This window comes from Balearica regulorum, chromosome 4 (assembly GCF_011004875.1).
Source record: "Balearica regulorum gibbericeps isolate bBalReg1 chromosome 4, bBalReg1.pri, whole genome shotgun sequence".
Classification (NCBI taxonomy): domain Eukaryota; kingdom Metazoa; phylum Chordata; class Aves; order Gruiformes; family Gruidae; genus Balearica; species Balearica regulorum.
In genome coordinates, this window is record NC_046187.1 from 64541599 (window position 1) to 64556857 (window position 15259).

At 35.7% G+C, this 15259-nt stretch overlaps 1 long non-coding RNA gene across 4 annotated transcripts in view; it reads right to left on the reverse strand.

Moving 5' to 3' along the window:
- The window catches only part of LOC142601571 (uncharacterized), a 166512-nt gene that overhangs the window by 79532 nt on the left and 71721 nt on the right, over positions 1 to 15259 (reverse strand). For 3 of the 4 annotated variants that reach the window (XR_012835090.1, XR_012835092.1, XR_012835089.1), the window contains exon 3: positions 4755 to 4896. The exons of the other annotated variant lie outside the window; for it this stretch is intronic. This is a non-coding gene — a long non-coding RNA (uncharacterized LOC142601571). The remainder of the gene's footprint in view (positions 1 to 4754; positions 4897 to 15259) is intronic. 4 annotated transcript variants of the gene reach the window in all.

Genomic DNA, 15259 nt, shown 5'->3' on the forward strand with positions numbered 1-15259 from the left:
AGTGAATGAACAAACACTATATTTGGAAGAATCATTCACAGAAGTTTATATGCTCCTACAATTCAGTAGTAATAAAGGTCTTCTGTATTAAAAAAATACATGTAAATGAAAATATCTATGGCGGCAATCTTCACAAGAGTACAGCAGATCTTATTCTTAGTTCATTAGGAAAAAAGAATTAATTTGCAACAGTCATATTTTATGACTTCCATATACCAAAAAACAACACCCTGGAGAAATATTTATTAACATACTGGCCCAGATCTTCTGGCATGCCTGATTATTGCCCAGCTCAGAATTATGTATAGAGCTCCTCCTTGTTTGTGCTCTAGCTCTCCTTGCTGGAAAGTCCAAGGGAACAACAAAATTTTAAAACAACTATGTTTTGTTAACAGATTTTCAGGTAAATCCTCACTGAAATACATCTTATTTTACAGTGCATGTGTTGATCTGTAAAGATAAGTGGTAAATGTGATATGACAGTAAAAAACACATGGTAGCTTTCTACCAGGAGACACCAAAGTACCTTTGTTCTTTCTTTTTTAGCCCTGTATGTTCTCCTACATGGGAGTAAACAGTCCTCCCAGAAAGGAAGAAAGGAAGAGTTATAGGGAGGTTCATAAGTTGTTAAAAAAAAAAAAAGGAAAATAGACCACCCGAGGAACTCAGCTTCAAAGCTAGGAGTTTAAGGTCTAGAAAAATAAGCTTGGGTCACACTTCAGTGCGGGCAACAGTTTGGATCAAACAACTTGCATAACACCATATTACTGTTAGGTCAATAACAACGCTGAGCTCCTCTGTACCATATTTATGAATGTTTATTATTTGTAAATATCGAAAATACATTATTTCTGGTTATCCACAAACTTCTTACTTCTTTCTTCTTCTAACTGGACTAAATTACTCTAGACCCCATAACTACAATGATATAGGTATGACAATAGAATGACAGATACAGATGCTTCAAATTCTTATTAGAAATTTATGGTACACTTTAAATAATAATGCTGCATCAGCTGTTTGATTTAAGCTTCACTATCACCATATATCTTCCTCTTCAGGAGTGAAGTAACACAGGTAGGTTAAGCAGATTGGGAATAAAGTGGGAGGGATCTGAAATATGTCCAAACTGGCTCAACAGTAGTAAAATTTTGGGGTTTGTAATCATCTGAATTTAAGCTCAAAATCCATTTGCTTTTCAAATTGTCCAAGGTATTTAAGTAAGAAGACTAAAAACATTCTCTCATTTTTTTATACTGGGTGGAAAGAGAACTAGAAGCAAGCAGCACCTCCTCTCCTCCCCTTGGAAATTCCACTTCACCTTTTGAACTAATAAAAAATTCGGTATTCCCTTCTCTAACTAGAAGGTATTTTGCTGTAAAATGGCAGACATTGATGATAAATTTAAGAGGCAGGCAGGAAATTCTATTGACATATGCACATAACAAGAAATAGAAAAGGAAGAAACACCCCCCTCTAGCAAGTATGTTTCAACAATTTGGATATACAAAATGGGTAATATTTTGCGCAGTGCAGCTACCACAGCAGACACTGAAGCTGACAAATTGTCATTCAGCCTGTAGTAATAGCCCTGTTAGCACTGGTCTAAGGTGCATTAGCACCCTGAGAACAAATGGGACTTGCACCTCCCTTTTCTCATTGCCCTGTGCCTGCCATTTGCTCAGCAAGCTACCCAACCCATTGTCCTTCAAACCCACCCTTGCTTTCAAGGCAATGTATGGAGCAAAGCAGGGCACTAGTAAAGATGGAAGAAATTTCTGCAGTAACCAGACAGCACTCTAGAACTTAAGTATCAAGCTGTATGTTCACATCCTAGATTTGGATGCGCTGATGAATTCTCCAGATTTCCAATTGGATTTAGTTCTGTAGATAGAAAATAGCTGCCCATTTAAAATCCAGTGAGCTATGTTTTTATCAGACAAATTCTGGCATTTTTCTGAGTTATGCTACTAAAATACAACAAGAATAATTGCCTTTGTCCTAGTCCATAGTAAGAGCAAGGTTTTCAGACTGATTTTCTGCATACATCTTGGTACAGTGCTTGCATTGCCCTAGGCAACAGCACAGAGAATGCTGGAGACTTAAATCATCGCTGAAATAGTGAAACTGAGTGGTGATTTCAGTACCTGAAAAGTGTGTGTGGGGGTAACTCCAAGAGGTGCAAAAGTGTCCAGATGAGCCAGACTTGGTCTGTGGGAAGTTTCTAATAAGGACATTGGAAATGTCTCTGCAGTTAGTAATGATTGTTGGAGAATGTTTACCTGTGAGTGGATAAGGTGGCTATGATGGTATTGAGAGGCAGTTTGAACACCAGCGGAAGAACACCTCCATTCATGTAAATATTATTTCATTTACATAATGAATAGGAAATGAAGCAGAACATTTTGAAGATATTCATCATTGTGGCAGCGGCAAAATCCTCTCTATTTCATGTTACCAGAGATTGCATGAACAAGACCTGATAGATTAGCAACAACAAAACTTTATGTCAAAGTCCTGAATTGTTTAAAGTGATTTTTCTCCAGGAGAGAAATTAAATCAGCATAAGAAAGGGAAAGTCAGTCACATATACTATCTGCATGAGTACCATTAAAATAAACAAATCATTCGGGTGGGGGGGGGGGGGGGGGGGGAAAAAAAAAAAAAAAAAAAAAAAAACCACATCATTTCTATCTTTGCCAAAACCAGGAAATACAGATTCCTCAGGTTCATAATTACTCGACATAAAACACATGTTTTGCTCCCTGAAGTCCTAGGTACACCAGAATACACCGAGGTTTGCAATATTGCATCAGAACACTTAAGTGTCTCTGGGTACATGTGAGTTGACTTGTTTATGTTAATAAAAATTTTTTCTATAGATGGCCTACAGGACAAGGAAACAGTACAGAACAGCAATAGGTCTTGAAACCATTTAAATCATGTAACTGATTGAACATAAACAGGTCTGCTTTGAAACAGTAATAAAATCATATGCTTGATTTTACTACATTGGATTAAAACAACACGCTAAAGTGAAGAACCTTCATGGATTAAAACAGCACCCTAAAGTGAAGAACCTTCATTTGGCATCTGGTAAAGTGTAATTACTTGGAAGCACATTTATTATAAAATTAAATGTAGCTTTTAGTATGTTTACAATTATGATAAAACCATGTCCTTAGGTGGTATCTCCAAACCAACAGTTCCTGCATCATACCTCAGATCTTAATTTTTTGCCTCCAGAGATTTGGAGAAAATACAGAAATAACACCATGTATTTCCAGCAGCAGCAATACAAAGCTTACATTCAAACACACTAATGTTGAAATTAAGGGCTATCAGTACAACTATATATACCATGGGTATGTTTGTAATATAGTTCACTATCACACGAAAGAATGTGTTCCTCACCTTTTTGTCATGAGAAAACAAACTTTATTCATACAAAAAACAGAGGACACTATTAAAAAAAAAAAAATTTGTGGAATAGGTTTAAAAAAGAAATGTATTAAAGTGTTGCTAGCATAAAGACAACTTTCAGAAATTAAAAATTTTTGTGCAAATGTGGAAAGTAGAAAAGAATATAAGTCTAGAAGTGAAATATAAAGCCATAAAAATGTATAAAAATATTTTAAGGAACTTTAATAAAAAGATATAAAAACTAATAATATAGTCTTTTCAGCATCATAAGCAGGCAAAGAGTCTGTAGAACCAATAGATGATTGAGGAGCTGTAAAAGAAGATAAGGCCAAAGTTGAACAGTTAAATTAATTCTGCATATTGGTGTTCTCTACAGATGAGATTAGACTGGTTTCTACATAGGAACTTTTCTTTTGGAGGGAGAAATGCAGGAATTGTCTGCAATTGGATGCTCAGTCAAAAAATTCTTAGAACAAATCAATAAAATTAATAGTAACAAATCACCACAGTGACATGATATTCACCTACAAGTCAAAGAAAGTCAAATATGAAATTGGCAGATGATTAATACTACTGAAAGTGATCTCAGTGCTGAGAGAATCAATGGTAACAAAAGTAAGCCAGTTCTGACAAGTTTTAGCTAGACTAAAAGAAAATATGCGTGAGTAAATCTGACTTCTTTATTAGAAAAAAAAGGTAACTAAATTTAAAAAAATGGTAGACCTACAGATATTATGATATAATGAGCAAAGTTAACTCAGCTTTTGCAGTGTCTTATTGTGCCTCACAAACATATTGGAGCTCTTTGAAAAATTCAAGAGCATGGGAGATGTGGCTGACACAATGTATTTGAATTTTGAAAAAGCTTTTAACAAAGTTCGTCAGCAAGGGATCTTATAAACAGTAAGTTACTTGGAATAATAGGAAAAATATTCCCTAAGATTCTTGATTTGTTAAGGGATAAGAAATAAAGAATAATAATTTTTAAAAAATTTCTTCTGTGAAGGGAGTTTTTCAGAAAACCTAACAAGGATGTGTACATCTCTTCTATCCAGAGTTTATATGCAGGATCCAGGGATGCTGGTGAAGAGCTGACAAATTTTGCTGACAATGATAATTATTGAAGGTTATGAACACAAAAGCCAGATGCAACAAGCTACAGAATGTTATCATAATAATGAGTGTCTGGACAAGAAGATATCTTACTAATACCAACATCCATTAATAGAAAACAACTATTACTATGATGAGTCTAAATTAGCTACGTCCACTCAAAACAGTTTCAGGAGTCTTTATGAACACATCTATACAAGCTTTGGCTGAATACTCACGAGAGATCATGAAAGCAGCAGAATGGTGGCCATAGTTGGAAAAGGAATACAGAATAAATCTTGTTGAATATTGAATGCAGTTCTACTTCCCCACATCTGAAAATGGACTCTGGAGAACTCAAGAAGATACAGAAAAGTGTACCTAGGATCATAAAGAGTTGTTATTTAACGAGGAGAGATGAAAAAAGACTAGGTGGAAAAGAAACACCCATGAGATTAAAATGACGAAATCCTGTAAAATATTGACTGGAATAAAGTAAGTACACAGAGAATAACTATTCCCTGGTTCCCACCATGAAAGAGTTTAGAAGACTTAGTTATCAAGTGGCAGGCTTAAAGCAAACAAAAGGAAACACTTTTCACAAAGCACATAATTAAACTGTAGAACTCATAGCTACAGGATGTTGGAGATGTCAAAAGCTTAGGTGGGCTTAACAAGCAATTAGAAAAACTTATGGAAGAAAAATTCATCAAAGGCTATTATATAATATATACACACACAAAAAGTTTCCCACTCACAAAGTCCCTGAGCTATGGTTTGACAGAAGCTAGAAGCAATAGCAGGAAAAATTTTACTTTCTATTTGTCCTGTTCTGCAATTTCTCTCCCAAAGTTTAGCTACTGTTCACCACCAGAGTAGTGGTATACTTAAATCTTTGTATGTGTTCTTGTATATGTTCATCACTTTGTTTCACAGGGGGTTTGCCTTTGATCTTTGATATAATCACTTGATAAGTAAACTTACTAAAATAAGAACAATGATTACTCTGCAAAAGTATTTTTCTTATAGATGCTTAGTGAACCAGTCTTTTACCCAAATTAAATGTCGATCCTAATTTACAGGAAACATCATTATCATTTGTGGCGGTCTCAAGACAGCTTCATCTAACAATCTGTACCAAATAAGGGTTGTTGCCTCTGTAGCCTGTGACCTGCATTTTTCTGCAATCTGCTTCTAGGTGCATCTCCAGACACTCACTCCTTTTTTTACAACAAAGCAGTTTAGATTGGTCTGGAAACTCCAGCTGATAAGCTTGAGCTTAAATAAAGACAGCTGCTCTGACGGAGCAGCCCCCAATTCCTGAAGAACATTCAGGAATACTGTAGTCATGCATTTTCTGAGCTGACAGTAAACTGCTGAGCATTATTAGGGCTTTATTACTTGTTTCTCTCTTGAGCTCAATGAATTGTCATTTTTACATTAAAACATAAAGCTATAAAGTTCTATGGCTGGCCTTTAAAAAAGCAGTTAATGTCACCTGGTATTGTTAGGCTTCCACAGATTTCCCAAAAGAGGTTACGGTTAATGAAATTTGCATACATTTCACAAAAGACCTCCTTTGGTATGAATTTCAAAACACTTTACCAGTACTTGTTTAGCAACAAACGTTATGAAAGAGTATGATTCCTAAGTTTTTTCTCAGATATAGAAGTATTCAGTTGATATAAATCAGGAGTAATTCACATTACGGAACTATACCATTTGCACTTAGAAAGGAAGTTACTCTCATTAGCCTGACAATACATGTTAAAATTCATCCTTTTATATTCGATCACATGATTAATAAAGGTGTTTTTACCCAGGTGGTTTGAGGCTATTTCTTCCCAGAAGAATATTATAACATGTCTTGCTCGAGTAGCACACCAGAGCTCTTAAATCAATACAAACCTGACAATGTGGGACGTTTGAAGGAAGCCGCTATCCCAAGCAGCGCTGAGGCACTGACTGGAAATAAAACTCAGATTTCTTACCTGGTTTGTTCTTGAGTGAATGATTTCAGGAAATCCAGTCTATACTATTGCACACAGTGACTTTGCAGACTTTGCTTACTTAGCAATACACATAAAAAGCATATTACAACTTTGCTCTGTTGTCTATGCTGATCTGAAAACTGTTTCTGGTGCAATTTTAAGTTGCTTTAATCTGCTAAGACTTTTTTGCAATGCACTGGTTTTAATTTCTTTGCAGTCTTGAATCCTCTTTCTTTGTTTAAGTGCTTCTATCAATTCTAAAAGTAAAACATCAATTCTTGATTTTCTGGACTTTGGGCGCTGGGATCCAAAGGGGCATATGGGTGCTCTCTTAAATTCATGACTCTGCTACTAAGTGGAGAAAATAAGAACAAATAATCCAGAGCCCATACCCCTCTAAAGCAACTGTATTTTAAGCAATGAAATTATACGTATATAAATGACATGTGAGTGAAACCCAGTGCCATCTTTGCTATTAGTTTCTAACTATAGTGGTAAAGACAAAATAAAAATCTTGCAACTCTTTACTAGAACAGATACAACCTATACTGATAGATTGCCAAGGGCAGGGTCCAATGCAGAGAGGTAGCAGTTTGCAGAATTTAGGTATGCCAGTTTGTTTATGCATGTGAATATCTAAGAAGCCACAACTTTAATGCATCATCTCCAGAAAGTGATGTCTCTAAAAAGTACTTAGACTCATAGAATGGTTTGGGTTGGAATGGGCCTTAAAGATCATCTGGTTCCAACCCCCCTGCCATGGGCAGGGACACCTTCCACTAGACCAGGTTGCCCAAAGCCTCATCCGGTGTGGCCTTGAACACTTCCAGGGATGGGGCATCCACAGCTTCTGTGGACAACGTGCTCCTGTGTAATACTTCACTTCCACAGTAATGAATTTCTTCTTGATATCTAATCTAAATCTACCCTCTTTCAGATTAAAACCATTACCCTTTGTCCTGTCACTCTACGCCCTTGTAAACAGTCCCTCTCCAGCTTTCCTGTAGGCCCTCTTCAGGTACTGGAAGGCTGCTATATGGTCTCCCCGGAGCCTTCTCTTCTCCAGGCTGAACAACCCCAACTCTCTCAGCCTGTCTTCATAGGAGAGGTGCTCCAGCCCTCTGATCATCTTCGAGGCCCTCCTCTGGACTTGCTCCAACAGCTCCATATCTTTCTTGTTCTGGGGACCCCTGAGCTGGACGTAGTACTCCAGGTGGGGTCTCACAAGAGTGGAGTAGAGGGGCAGGATTACCTCCCTTGACGTGCTGGTCATGCTTCTTTGATGCAGCCCAGGACATGGTTGCCTTTCTGGGCCACAGGTGCACATTGCCAGGTCATGTTGAGCTTCTCATCCACCAACACCCCCAAGTCCTCAGGGCCGCTCTCAATCCATTCTCCACCCAGGCTGTAGTTGTGTTTCACGTCCTTTAAAATCAAACAGTATAAGACTAGCAAAAAGTACAAATGAAAAATAGTTGATATCAATCTCCAGTTGTCAGGTCTATGCCAGTATGCATGAACAGCAGGGACCACTGACACAGAGAAAGCCTTCCTGATCTCATGTATAACAGAAATGGATTCGTAGCATCTTCTACTATGGCAATAAACTCCAGAAAGAAAGTCTGAGTCATGCCATATGTTAGACAAACTCCTACTTAGAGGTACTAACTTTGCTCTGCTGAAACTGAAAATCCACTTAGAAATTAAGTTCATCTACACCTGAGTATGATAGCAAATGATTTTTTTGATCAACCTGAAAAGGTCTATTGGCAGCCAGGCCCTATCTAGTCATTAATTTCTCCCCAGTCACTGTTTCTGATTACTTTCCCTAACCAGTAAAGAAAGATGTAAATACTGTAAATGTTCTGGTCTGGTTATATTGATTTCCATTAGTAGGGAAAAGGCAAAAATCTCATTTCATCAAGCCTTGTGTTATCAAAATAAAACTGTGAGGAGAACTTCAGCATGTAGTAGCTGGCATACCTCCAATGAATTCATGCTAATCTAGTCTACGTCCCCTAAATTTTTTCTCTATAGAAGACACAGCATCTAAAATCTAAAAAAAATAAATAAAGTATATTAGAATGTAATTTCAATTTTATATCACTTTGAAAAAAATGTTGAATTAGACCTTAGATTTCTTATAAAGTTTGTTTCTATTACTTACATTTATTAATTTTATTGTTTAATACACTAACACTTCTTCTATGTATAATAATATTAATTTTTAATCCCATGTGAATATTACCTTTTTTATCAATTTTGGGTTGCATTTGAACTTATTACATGCATAAAAAAAAGATTAAAATATGTCTCACAAATTTAAAAAAAAAAAAAGACCACCCTTACATTCAGATTTACATCTAAGAATCAGCCTACCTGGGAGCCAATGGTTTTATATAACATCAGGGATCTGTTGATCACACATAATTCCCGTAGTTTCGATCCTGCAAATGCTTGTTTGAGTACATTTTCCTACTGATAAGCCATCCATTCAAAGTGCTACATATCACGAAAAAGTAAACCAAATGAGTGAGTCAATGAATAAGTCAAATACAAAAAGGTAATAAAAAAATACTGTCTTAGAACAGATTGGACATTCCAGTAAGAACACCTCAGTCTTGACAGGATGCTCTTTCTAGGAAGACAACTCTCTATTTTATGTTAGGTTGTCATCTGATTTTTATTTATTGTAGGACTCCCTTCAATCTGTAAAATAAAGTCAGAATTTCCTTGGGAACAGCAGCAGATTCATGCCTGATACAGCAAGTACCAGAGTCAGCTCAGTAACCAAAATCCCCTTAGAAGAGCACTAGGCAAAGCAGCACATCAGTTGCCTGTTGATGTCTATTTCTTATTTAACATCTCTCCTTGCCTCTCAGTCCCATAACGTAGGAATAGATATCACTGTTTTACACACCACGTGCGCATTCTTATGTACATCAGTCTTTCAGGAAGTGCTACTTGGATAACTGATCTTCCCACAGATATAAGCTGTCTACAAATAACCTGCAGTATGATTACTACATACGGCAAAATTTCTAGGAAGTCTTACTGAACACTGGACACCCTATTTTAGCAGGGTGGATGGACTAGATGACCTCCAGAGGTTCCTTCTGACCCCTGCCATTCTGTGCTTCTGTCATTCTGTGATCCTTGGGGAGCCAGTTTAATGATTCCAGACTTGCCTTACCTAACTTATACCTTCCTCTACAATCCTTTCAGACATATAAGTGACATATAAAGTACTATGAAACAGAGGGGAAAAAAATCTCCATAACTCAAAATATTGAGGACTTTCTGCTACTTTCTGCTTTTCTAGTTACTGTATATTGCTATGCCACCTCAGAGAAAGCCTGGATCTAAAGCGAGTAGAAAGAATATTGTCTGTAATTCTGACTATTTTGCAATCATGAACAATTTTGGATTGTTTAGTTCATTAGCTGTTTGGCTTCCCTCTTTTTCTCCTTTGGCATGGTACACAACAGTGAGTTAAGTTCAGGATATCCAACGAGATTAAGATAGCCAGGCTAGCAAGGAGATGAAAAGTTCACAAGCAGTGCACAAAAACACAAGCATAATAATAGCAATGTTATTAGCAGAGTGCTCATACAGAGCTCATTCGTAGGCTGCAGACAAATGTTCATCTAGCAAAGAGCAATGACAATTGAAGATATTAGCAACACTAAGAGTTTCTTCCTCTCTCTTCCCAAGAGGTTGCCAGTTCTGCAGCTTGTTGGCAGGATGGGTCATATGAGAACTCCGTATGGAGTCATGGTAGTATTAATCAGCTGATGAAGGCACTTTGAAAAGAGAACTGACTTTGCCTGAAGTGGATAAGGCAAAGCTCTCAGACTCCTTTGTCCGGCAGAGCTGTGGGAATGGCAACTTCCAGCTGGCAGATTATAGGTTTGGAGAGCTCAGCATAGTAACATCCTCATTCAGCACTGCTAGATGTAGAAGAGATCTTCTTGTGACACTGTTTAGATTAGATATACTATTTAGAGTAGATAGTCTGAATTTTTTAGAGGATTTTTTTATTCCACTGCAAAGTCAAAAAAAACCCAACCAAAAACCCCAACTGTGAATGATGAAAAAATAAAAGGCTATCACTTTTTCTTCTTTAACCATATTTTAAAGGGGGGAGGGGAGGGGATGTTTGAGTGTATGCTTTTTTGCGGCTTCAGAATATGAAAAGAAAGCTTGAAGATTTTTTCTTTTTTCTTTTAAAACAACAAAATTCAATCCTTGCCTGTAGAATACTCTGTGACTAGAAGGAATAGTGAAACAATGATTTCACAGAAGTCAGGCATGTGACCAGAAAACAGAAAGCATTTTCAGTGCAAAGGCTAGTATTTTAATACTTTTTTATAAAAATGTGTCTATTAATAGATTAATTTAAAAAACTTCTCCTTAAGAATCATCTGAAGGCATGTAACAGGTTAAAGACTTCATAAAAGTTTCTAGCAAAATTAGGCAAGATTTTCCATATTACCATTAAAAATGTATGTAAGATACCAAAAAATCATTAAAGACATGCCTGTTTTCACGAATTCTTTGTAAATCACACAGACTTAATCTCATGTTTTTATCCCAGATCTCCTTCATTATCCAGCCTCTACAATAAATGCCGAAACATTCTAATGCATTTGCTTAACATCATTTGGTCAGTGCCTGTTGTCACATTATAAAACTAAAGTACCTCAGCAAAAAAACAGCTTCTTTTACAGTAGTATGAGTTGTACTAGTCCTAAAGTTATTTTATACTTAACCTTCAAGCCATTGTGCTCTAGGATATAAACCAATCATCACTGACAGAGATTAACAAGAAATTTCCTCTACGGGCAGAATATTTCATAAGTGCTCACTGCAGGGTTTCTTGCACTTTCCTCTAAAGCATCTGGTAAAGGCCATTGTCAGATGGAATAATAGCGTAAGAAAGCTGTTAGTCTGTTCTGGAATGGCTCCTCTTGTGCACTAAAGCTTTTGTCCCTGATCTTCCTGAACCTTCTCTCTGCAGTTAGAAAGAAGCAATGCAGATATCTTCACACCTATTACCAGTTAACTAGTTAAATCTTTCTCTTATCCTCACTTACTTTAGTAGAAATGCAGGAACTGTCATCACAGAGAATCATAATTCATCTTAGCTATCATATGCGAACTCTGGGTATTCTTCTGGACCAGTTTTTGGAAATAGCATTTTAAATCATGAAGTTTAATGTAAGATTCATCTTCCAAGTGTTTCTGAAATTTTTACTGTTCCCAGAAAGAAGACATTATGTAAATATTTCTTCCACTGAGAGAATAGAAGTAAACAAACAAGGTTAACAAGAAGAATGACCTCATAAACTTTTGATTTCTACATGTCAAATTAAATGAAGTACAACTTTCATCAGCAGATACCTGAATCAAGAATTAACATTCTTTTAAAGCAGTTGTCCATAACATTAGTTTCCTTAGGAATTTACTAGTTCCTTCAGGAACATCTCACATCAGCTCATTTTTCTTATTGACTATATTTTGTATTAGCAGTGTGGAATGCACAGAGGAAAAGGGGCTAATTTAAAATCACCATATAAAAGATGATAAGAATGTTTGTGTAACTCTAACAGTCACATTCCTCTCATTTTCTGATTCTGATTTCATTGGAAATCCTGAGAACTACCTTGAAGAAAACTACAATTCAAAGGTAGCCTATACATGTATCTAGACATGTACATAGATATATGTGAATATTTATAATTGTTTCTGAATGCAGTTTCATGTTTCTGTGACTGAAATAGACCTACATCACAAAAGACTAGAATTAATAAAATATATTAAGCAAAACCATTTTCTTACCTGTTGCATTTCAGTTCCTAATTTACTGATGATTCTTCATATACATCAGTTACTGTAATTCCCATACTAAAATATTCCAGCAATACAGTTTTTAAAAACCATGAAGAATGATGAAGATGAATTCATCAGTCACAGTCCAATGAGTTAGTTGTTTTGACTGCATGCAGACACTGAGGGCTTTTTAAGAGACCTGTCTGGGAAAAGTAACTTATTTTGCATTCATAATACTATGAAAAAATATAGTATCTTAGATACTACTGTGGTAAATGCTGTCATCTATAGAGGAAGTAACACTGCCACTGTCAAACAACTAAAACTAATGATGATATTACAATATGAGTACAAAAAAGATTAGTCAGCAGTGGCTACAAGAGAAGTCAGCTGTTTTTTGTACTCTTGGCGCTGATTTGCCAGCTAAGTGCCAATGGAAACCCAGTGTTCACAGGAAGAACTAGTAGGACAAAATAATAACACTTGCTTAGTGAGGTTCTGAGTCCAGGATCATTGTATGGGTTTAAAACCTGAGGTAAGATTTTAGTACATTAAGGGTTCTTTTATATAAGCTGGGTTCCAGTGGCTGGTCGGTATCATGAAGGTGGTGTTAATGCATAGGTTGTTACTAGGTCCCTTTTTGTACCTTCCCCAAATATATCAAGTTTTACACACAGGAAGCATAAAATAAAATGACCTGGAAAGGATAAAGCCAAAAGCAGACATTGTCAACTTCCAAACACCTAAGCCACTATATTAAAAATATTAACCTGGTAGAGTTATTCTATACCGCATCAAAGGACATTATAATCACATTGAATATTTTACACTGGGCAATTTGTCTTTATAAAAATGTTGGTGTGTCATTTATGCTAATGAGCCTGCCATGTTGCTCTCTTTCACTGCAATTTATTAAAATCATTGGGATTATGCAACAACCATGCACTCCGGATACTTTAAAACAATAAATCAACATATCAGCCATGGAATTTACTCAGATTCGAGATGTTCTTACATGGTATAAATGACACTAGAGACAGGTGATGCACTGCTCAAAGAACTTAATATTCTTCTTTATATTATTTACAGTTAAGAACATATGGTGATATAAATGTCCACAAACTAAAAAAACAAACAAACAAACAAAAAAACCCATAAACCAAAAAAAACCCCCAACAACTGGGCACCAACATTGTAATTTCATAAGATAAAAATTCAGTGTAAATTCCTAAATGTCACTATTTTAGAACTCTCCAGCCAACGGATTTTCAAAGTCATTTTATCTATATTGTCTGTTGTATAACTGAGAGTGTGTTTCCTTCTTGTAAGGGGAAATATACACTCTGTATTCACAGAAAAACTATTTTCTTCCACCTTTAATCAGTGCATTCGCACTTGCAGTTAATTTTGAAATTAAACATGAGGCAAGAAGATTTCTGTTTGTTCTAAAAATGCACTTTGGGGATTTCAAAAACCCTCAGCTTTGGCCTCAATTCATTCGATTTCAATGGCAAAACTCATTGATGTCAATAACAGCTTTAAGTCATACCATTAAAAAAAAAAAAGAAAGAAAATCTTATGAGTCAGGCCACAAAAAAAATTAATGTCTTTAAAATACTTTTTTAATCATGAATATGTGGATCTTTTTGGGTTTTGCCTCAGATCCTTTACCAATCTGTTTTCCAAGTTTTTTTCCCCATAGTCCTCAGGGCTAGAAAAAATTATTGTAAATGAAAACTGAGATTTCTGCATATTTGTATAAACTAAGGAGGTGATTCATAAAGGAAACACATAATATTATGATTCCCATCCCAAAAAAACTACAGAACTGCCAACCTTGCTTCCCTGGACAGAGTGGTCAGCAAATACCAAGACTTCATAAAGATCTCACCTTGATGAACAATGCTGTAAAAGAGAAGATATTCTGAAAAGTGTCTTGTATTCTCCATTGTACAGAAGAAAATGTCTAGCTGCATGTGAAAATGGAAGTTCTTTAATACTCATCAAACTGTCTGCAGAACAGCATCCTTGTAAAATATTTTGATTAATATTTTGTGTTAATTTCAGAAATTTTATATGTCTTATCCACATTTCCCAGTCTACTACAACAACCTAGGCTGCTGACAATGATTTTGAATAAATATATTTGTTTTAAAACAGCATTTCCAATAGGTTAATACATGTGTCAGAAAAATGGCAGTATTATCAGTGACAGAGGGTAGAATGCTCAAAAATACACAAGACAGCTGAAACACAAAAAACAACCTTCTCATAAATCCCTGTATTTTGTAAAATTAAATGGAAATTTGGATCAAAAGTGCCATATTATAGCTGCAGAAATAAACTTTTTTAATTGTATGTGCAGGTCTGGTAAAAACTTAGTCTGAATGAGAATTCTGCCATCTTGTGGTCAGTTTTTTCTACAATACTCTCCATTCGGCACATTAATGTTAAATATAAATACACATAGCTTTACAAAGACTCATTTTAAATAAATTTATACTTTAGCAGCTGTAGGATTACTTGATAAATTTGAAATATTACCTAGTCACGCTAATGCCCTACAGCTCAGTGAAATTTTGCACAGCATGTTACCTATAAAGATAATTTTATCTTTCTTGCATGTTTATTCTACACATTTAGAGGATATATGTAATTTTTATTTATTTAATGTTCACTACTTGAAATTATTTTGCTGCACTTTTCTGTGTATTCCATGAGACATGCCTCAGTTTTATGTATATTTGGCCATTATATATAATTTGCTAGTATGCAAGATGTAAACTTCCAAGCCTACTTCTCTGTGAGAAGAAAGCTCTGATTTGAGATAAATATCATAAATGATTATGATTATAGCCTATGAGTTCAAATTGCAGTAACATTTGGGAATTATCATTCACTCTTGATATAGGGCAATATGT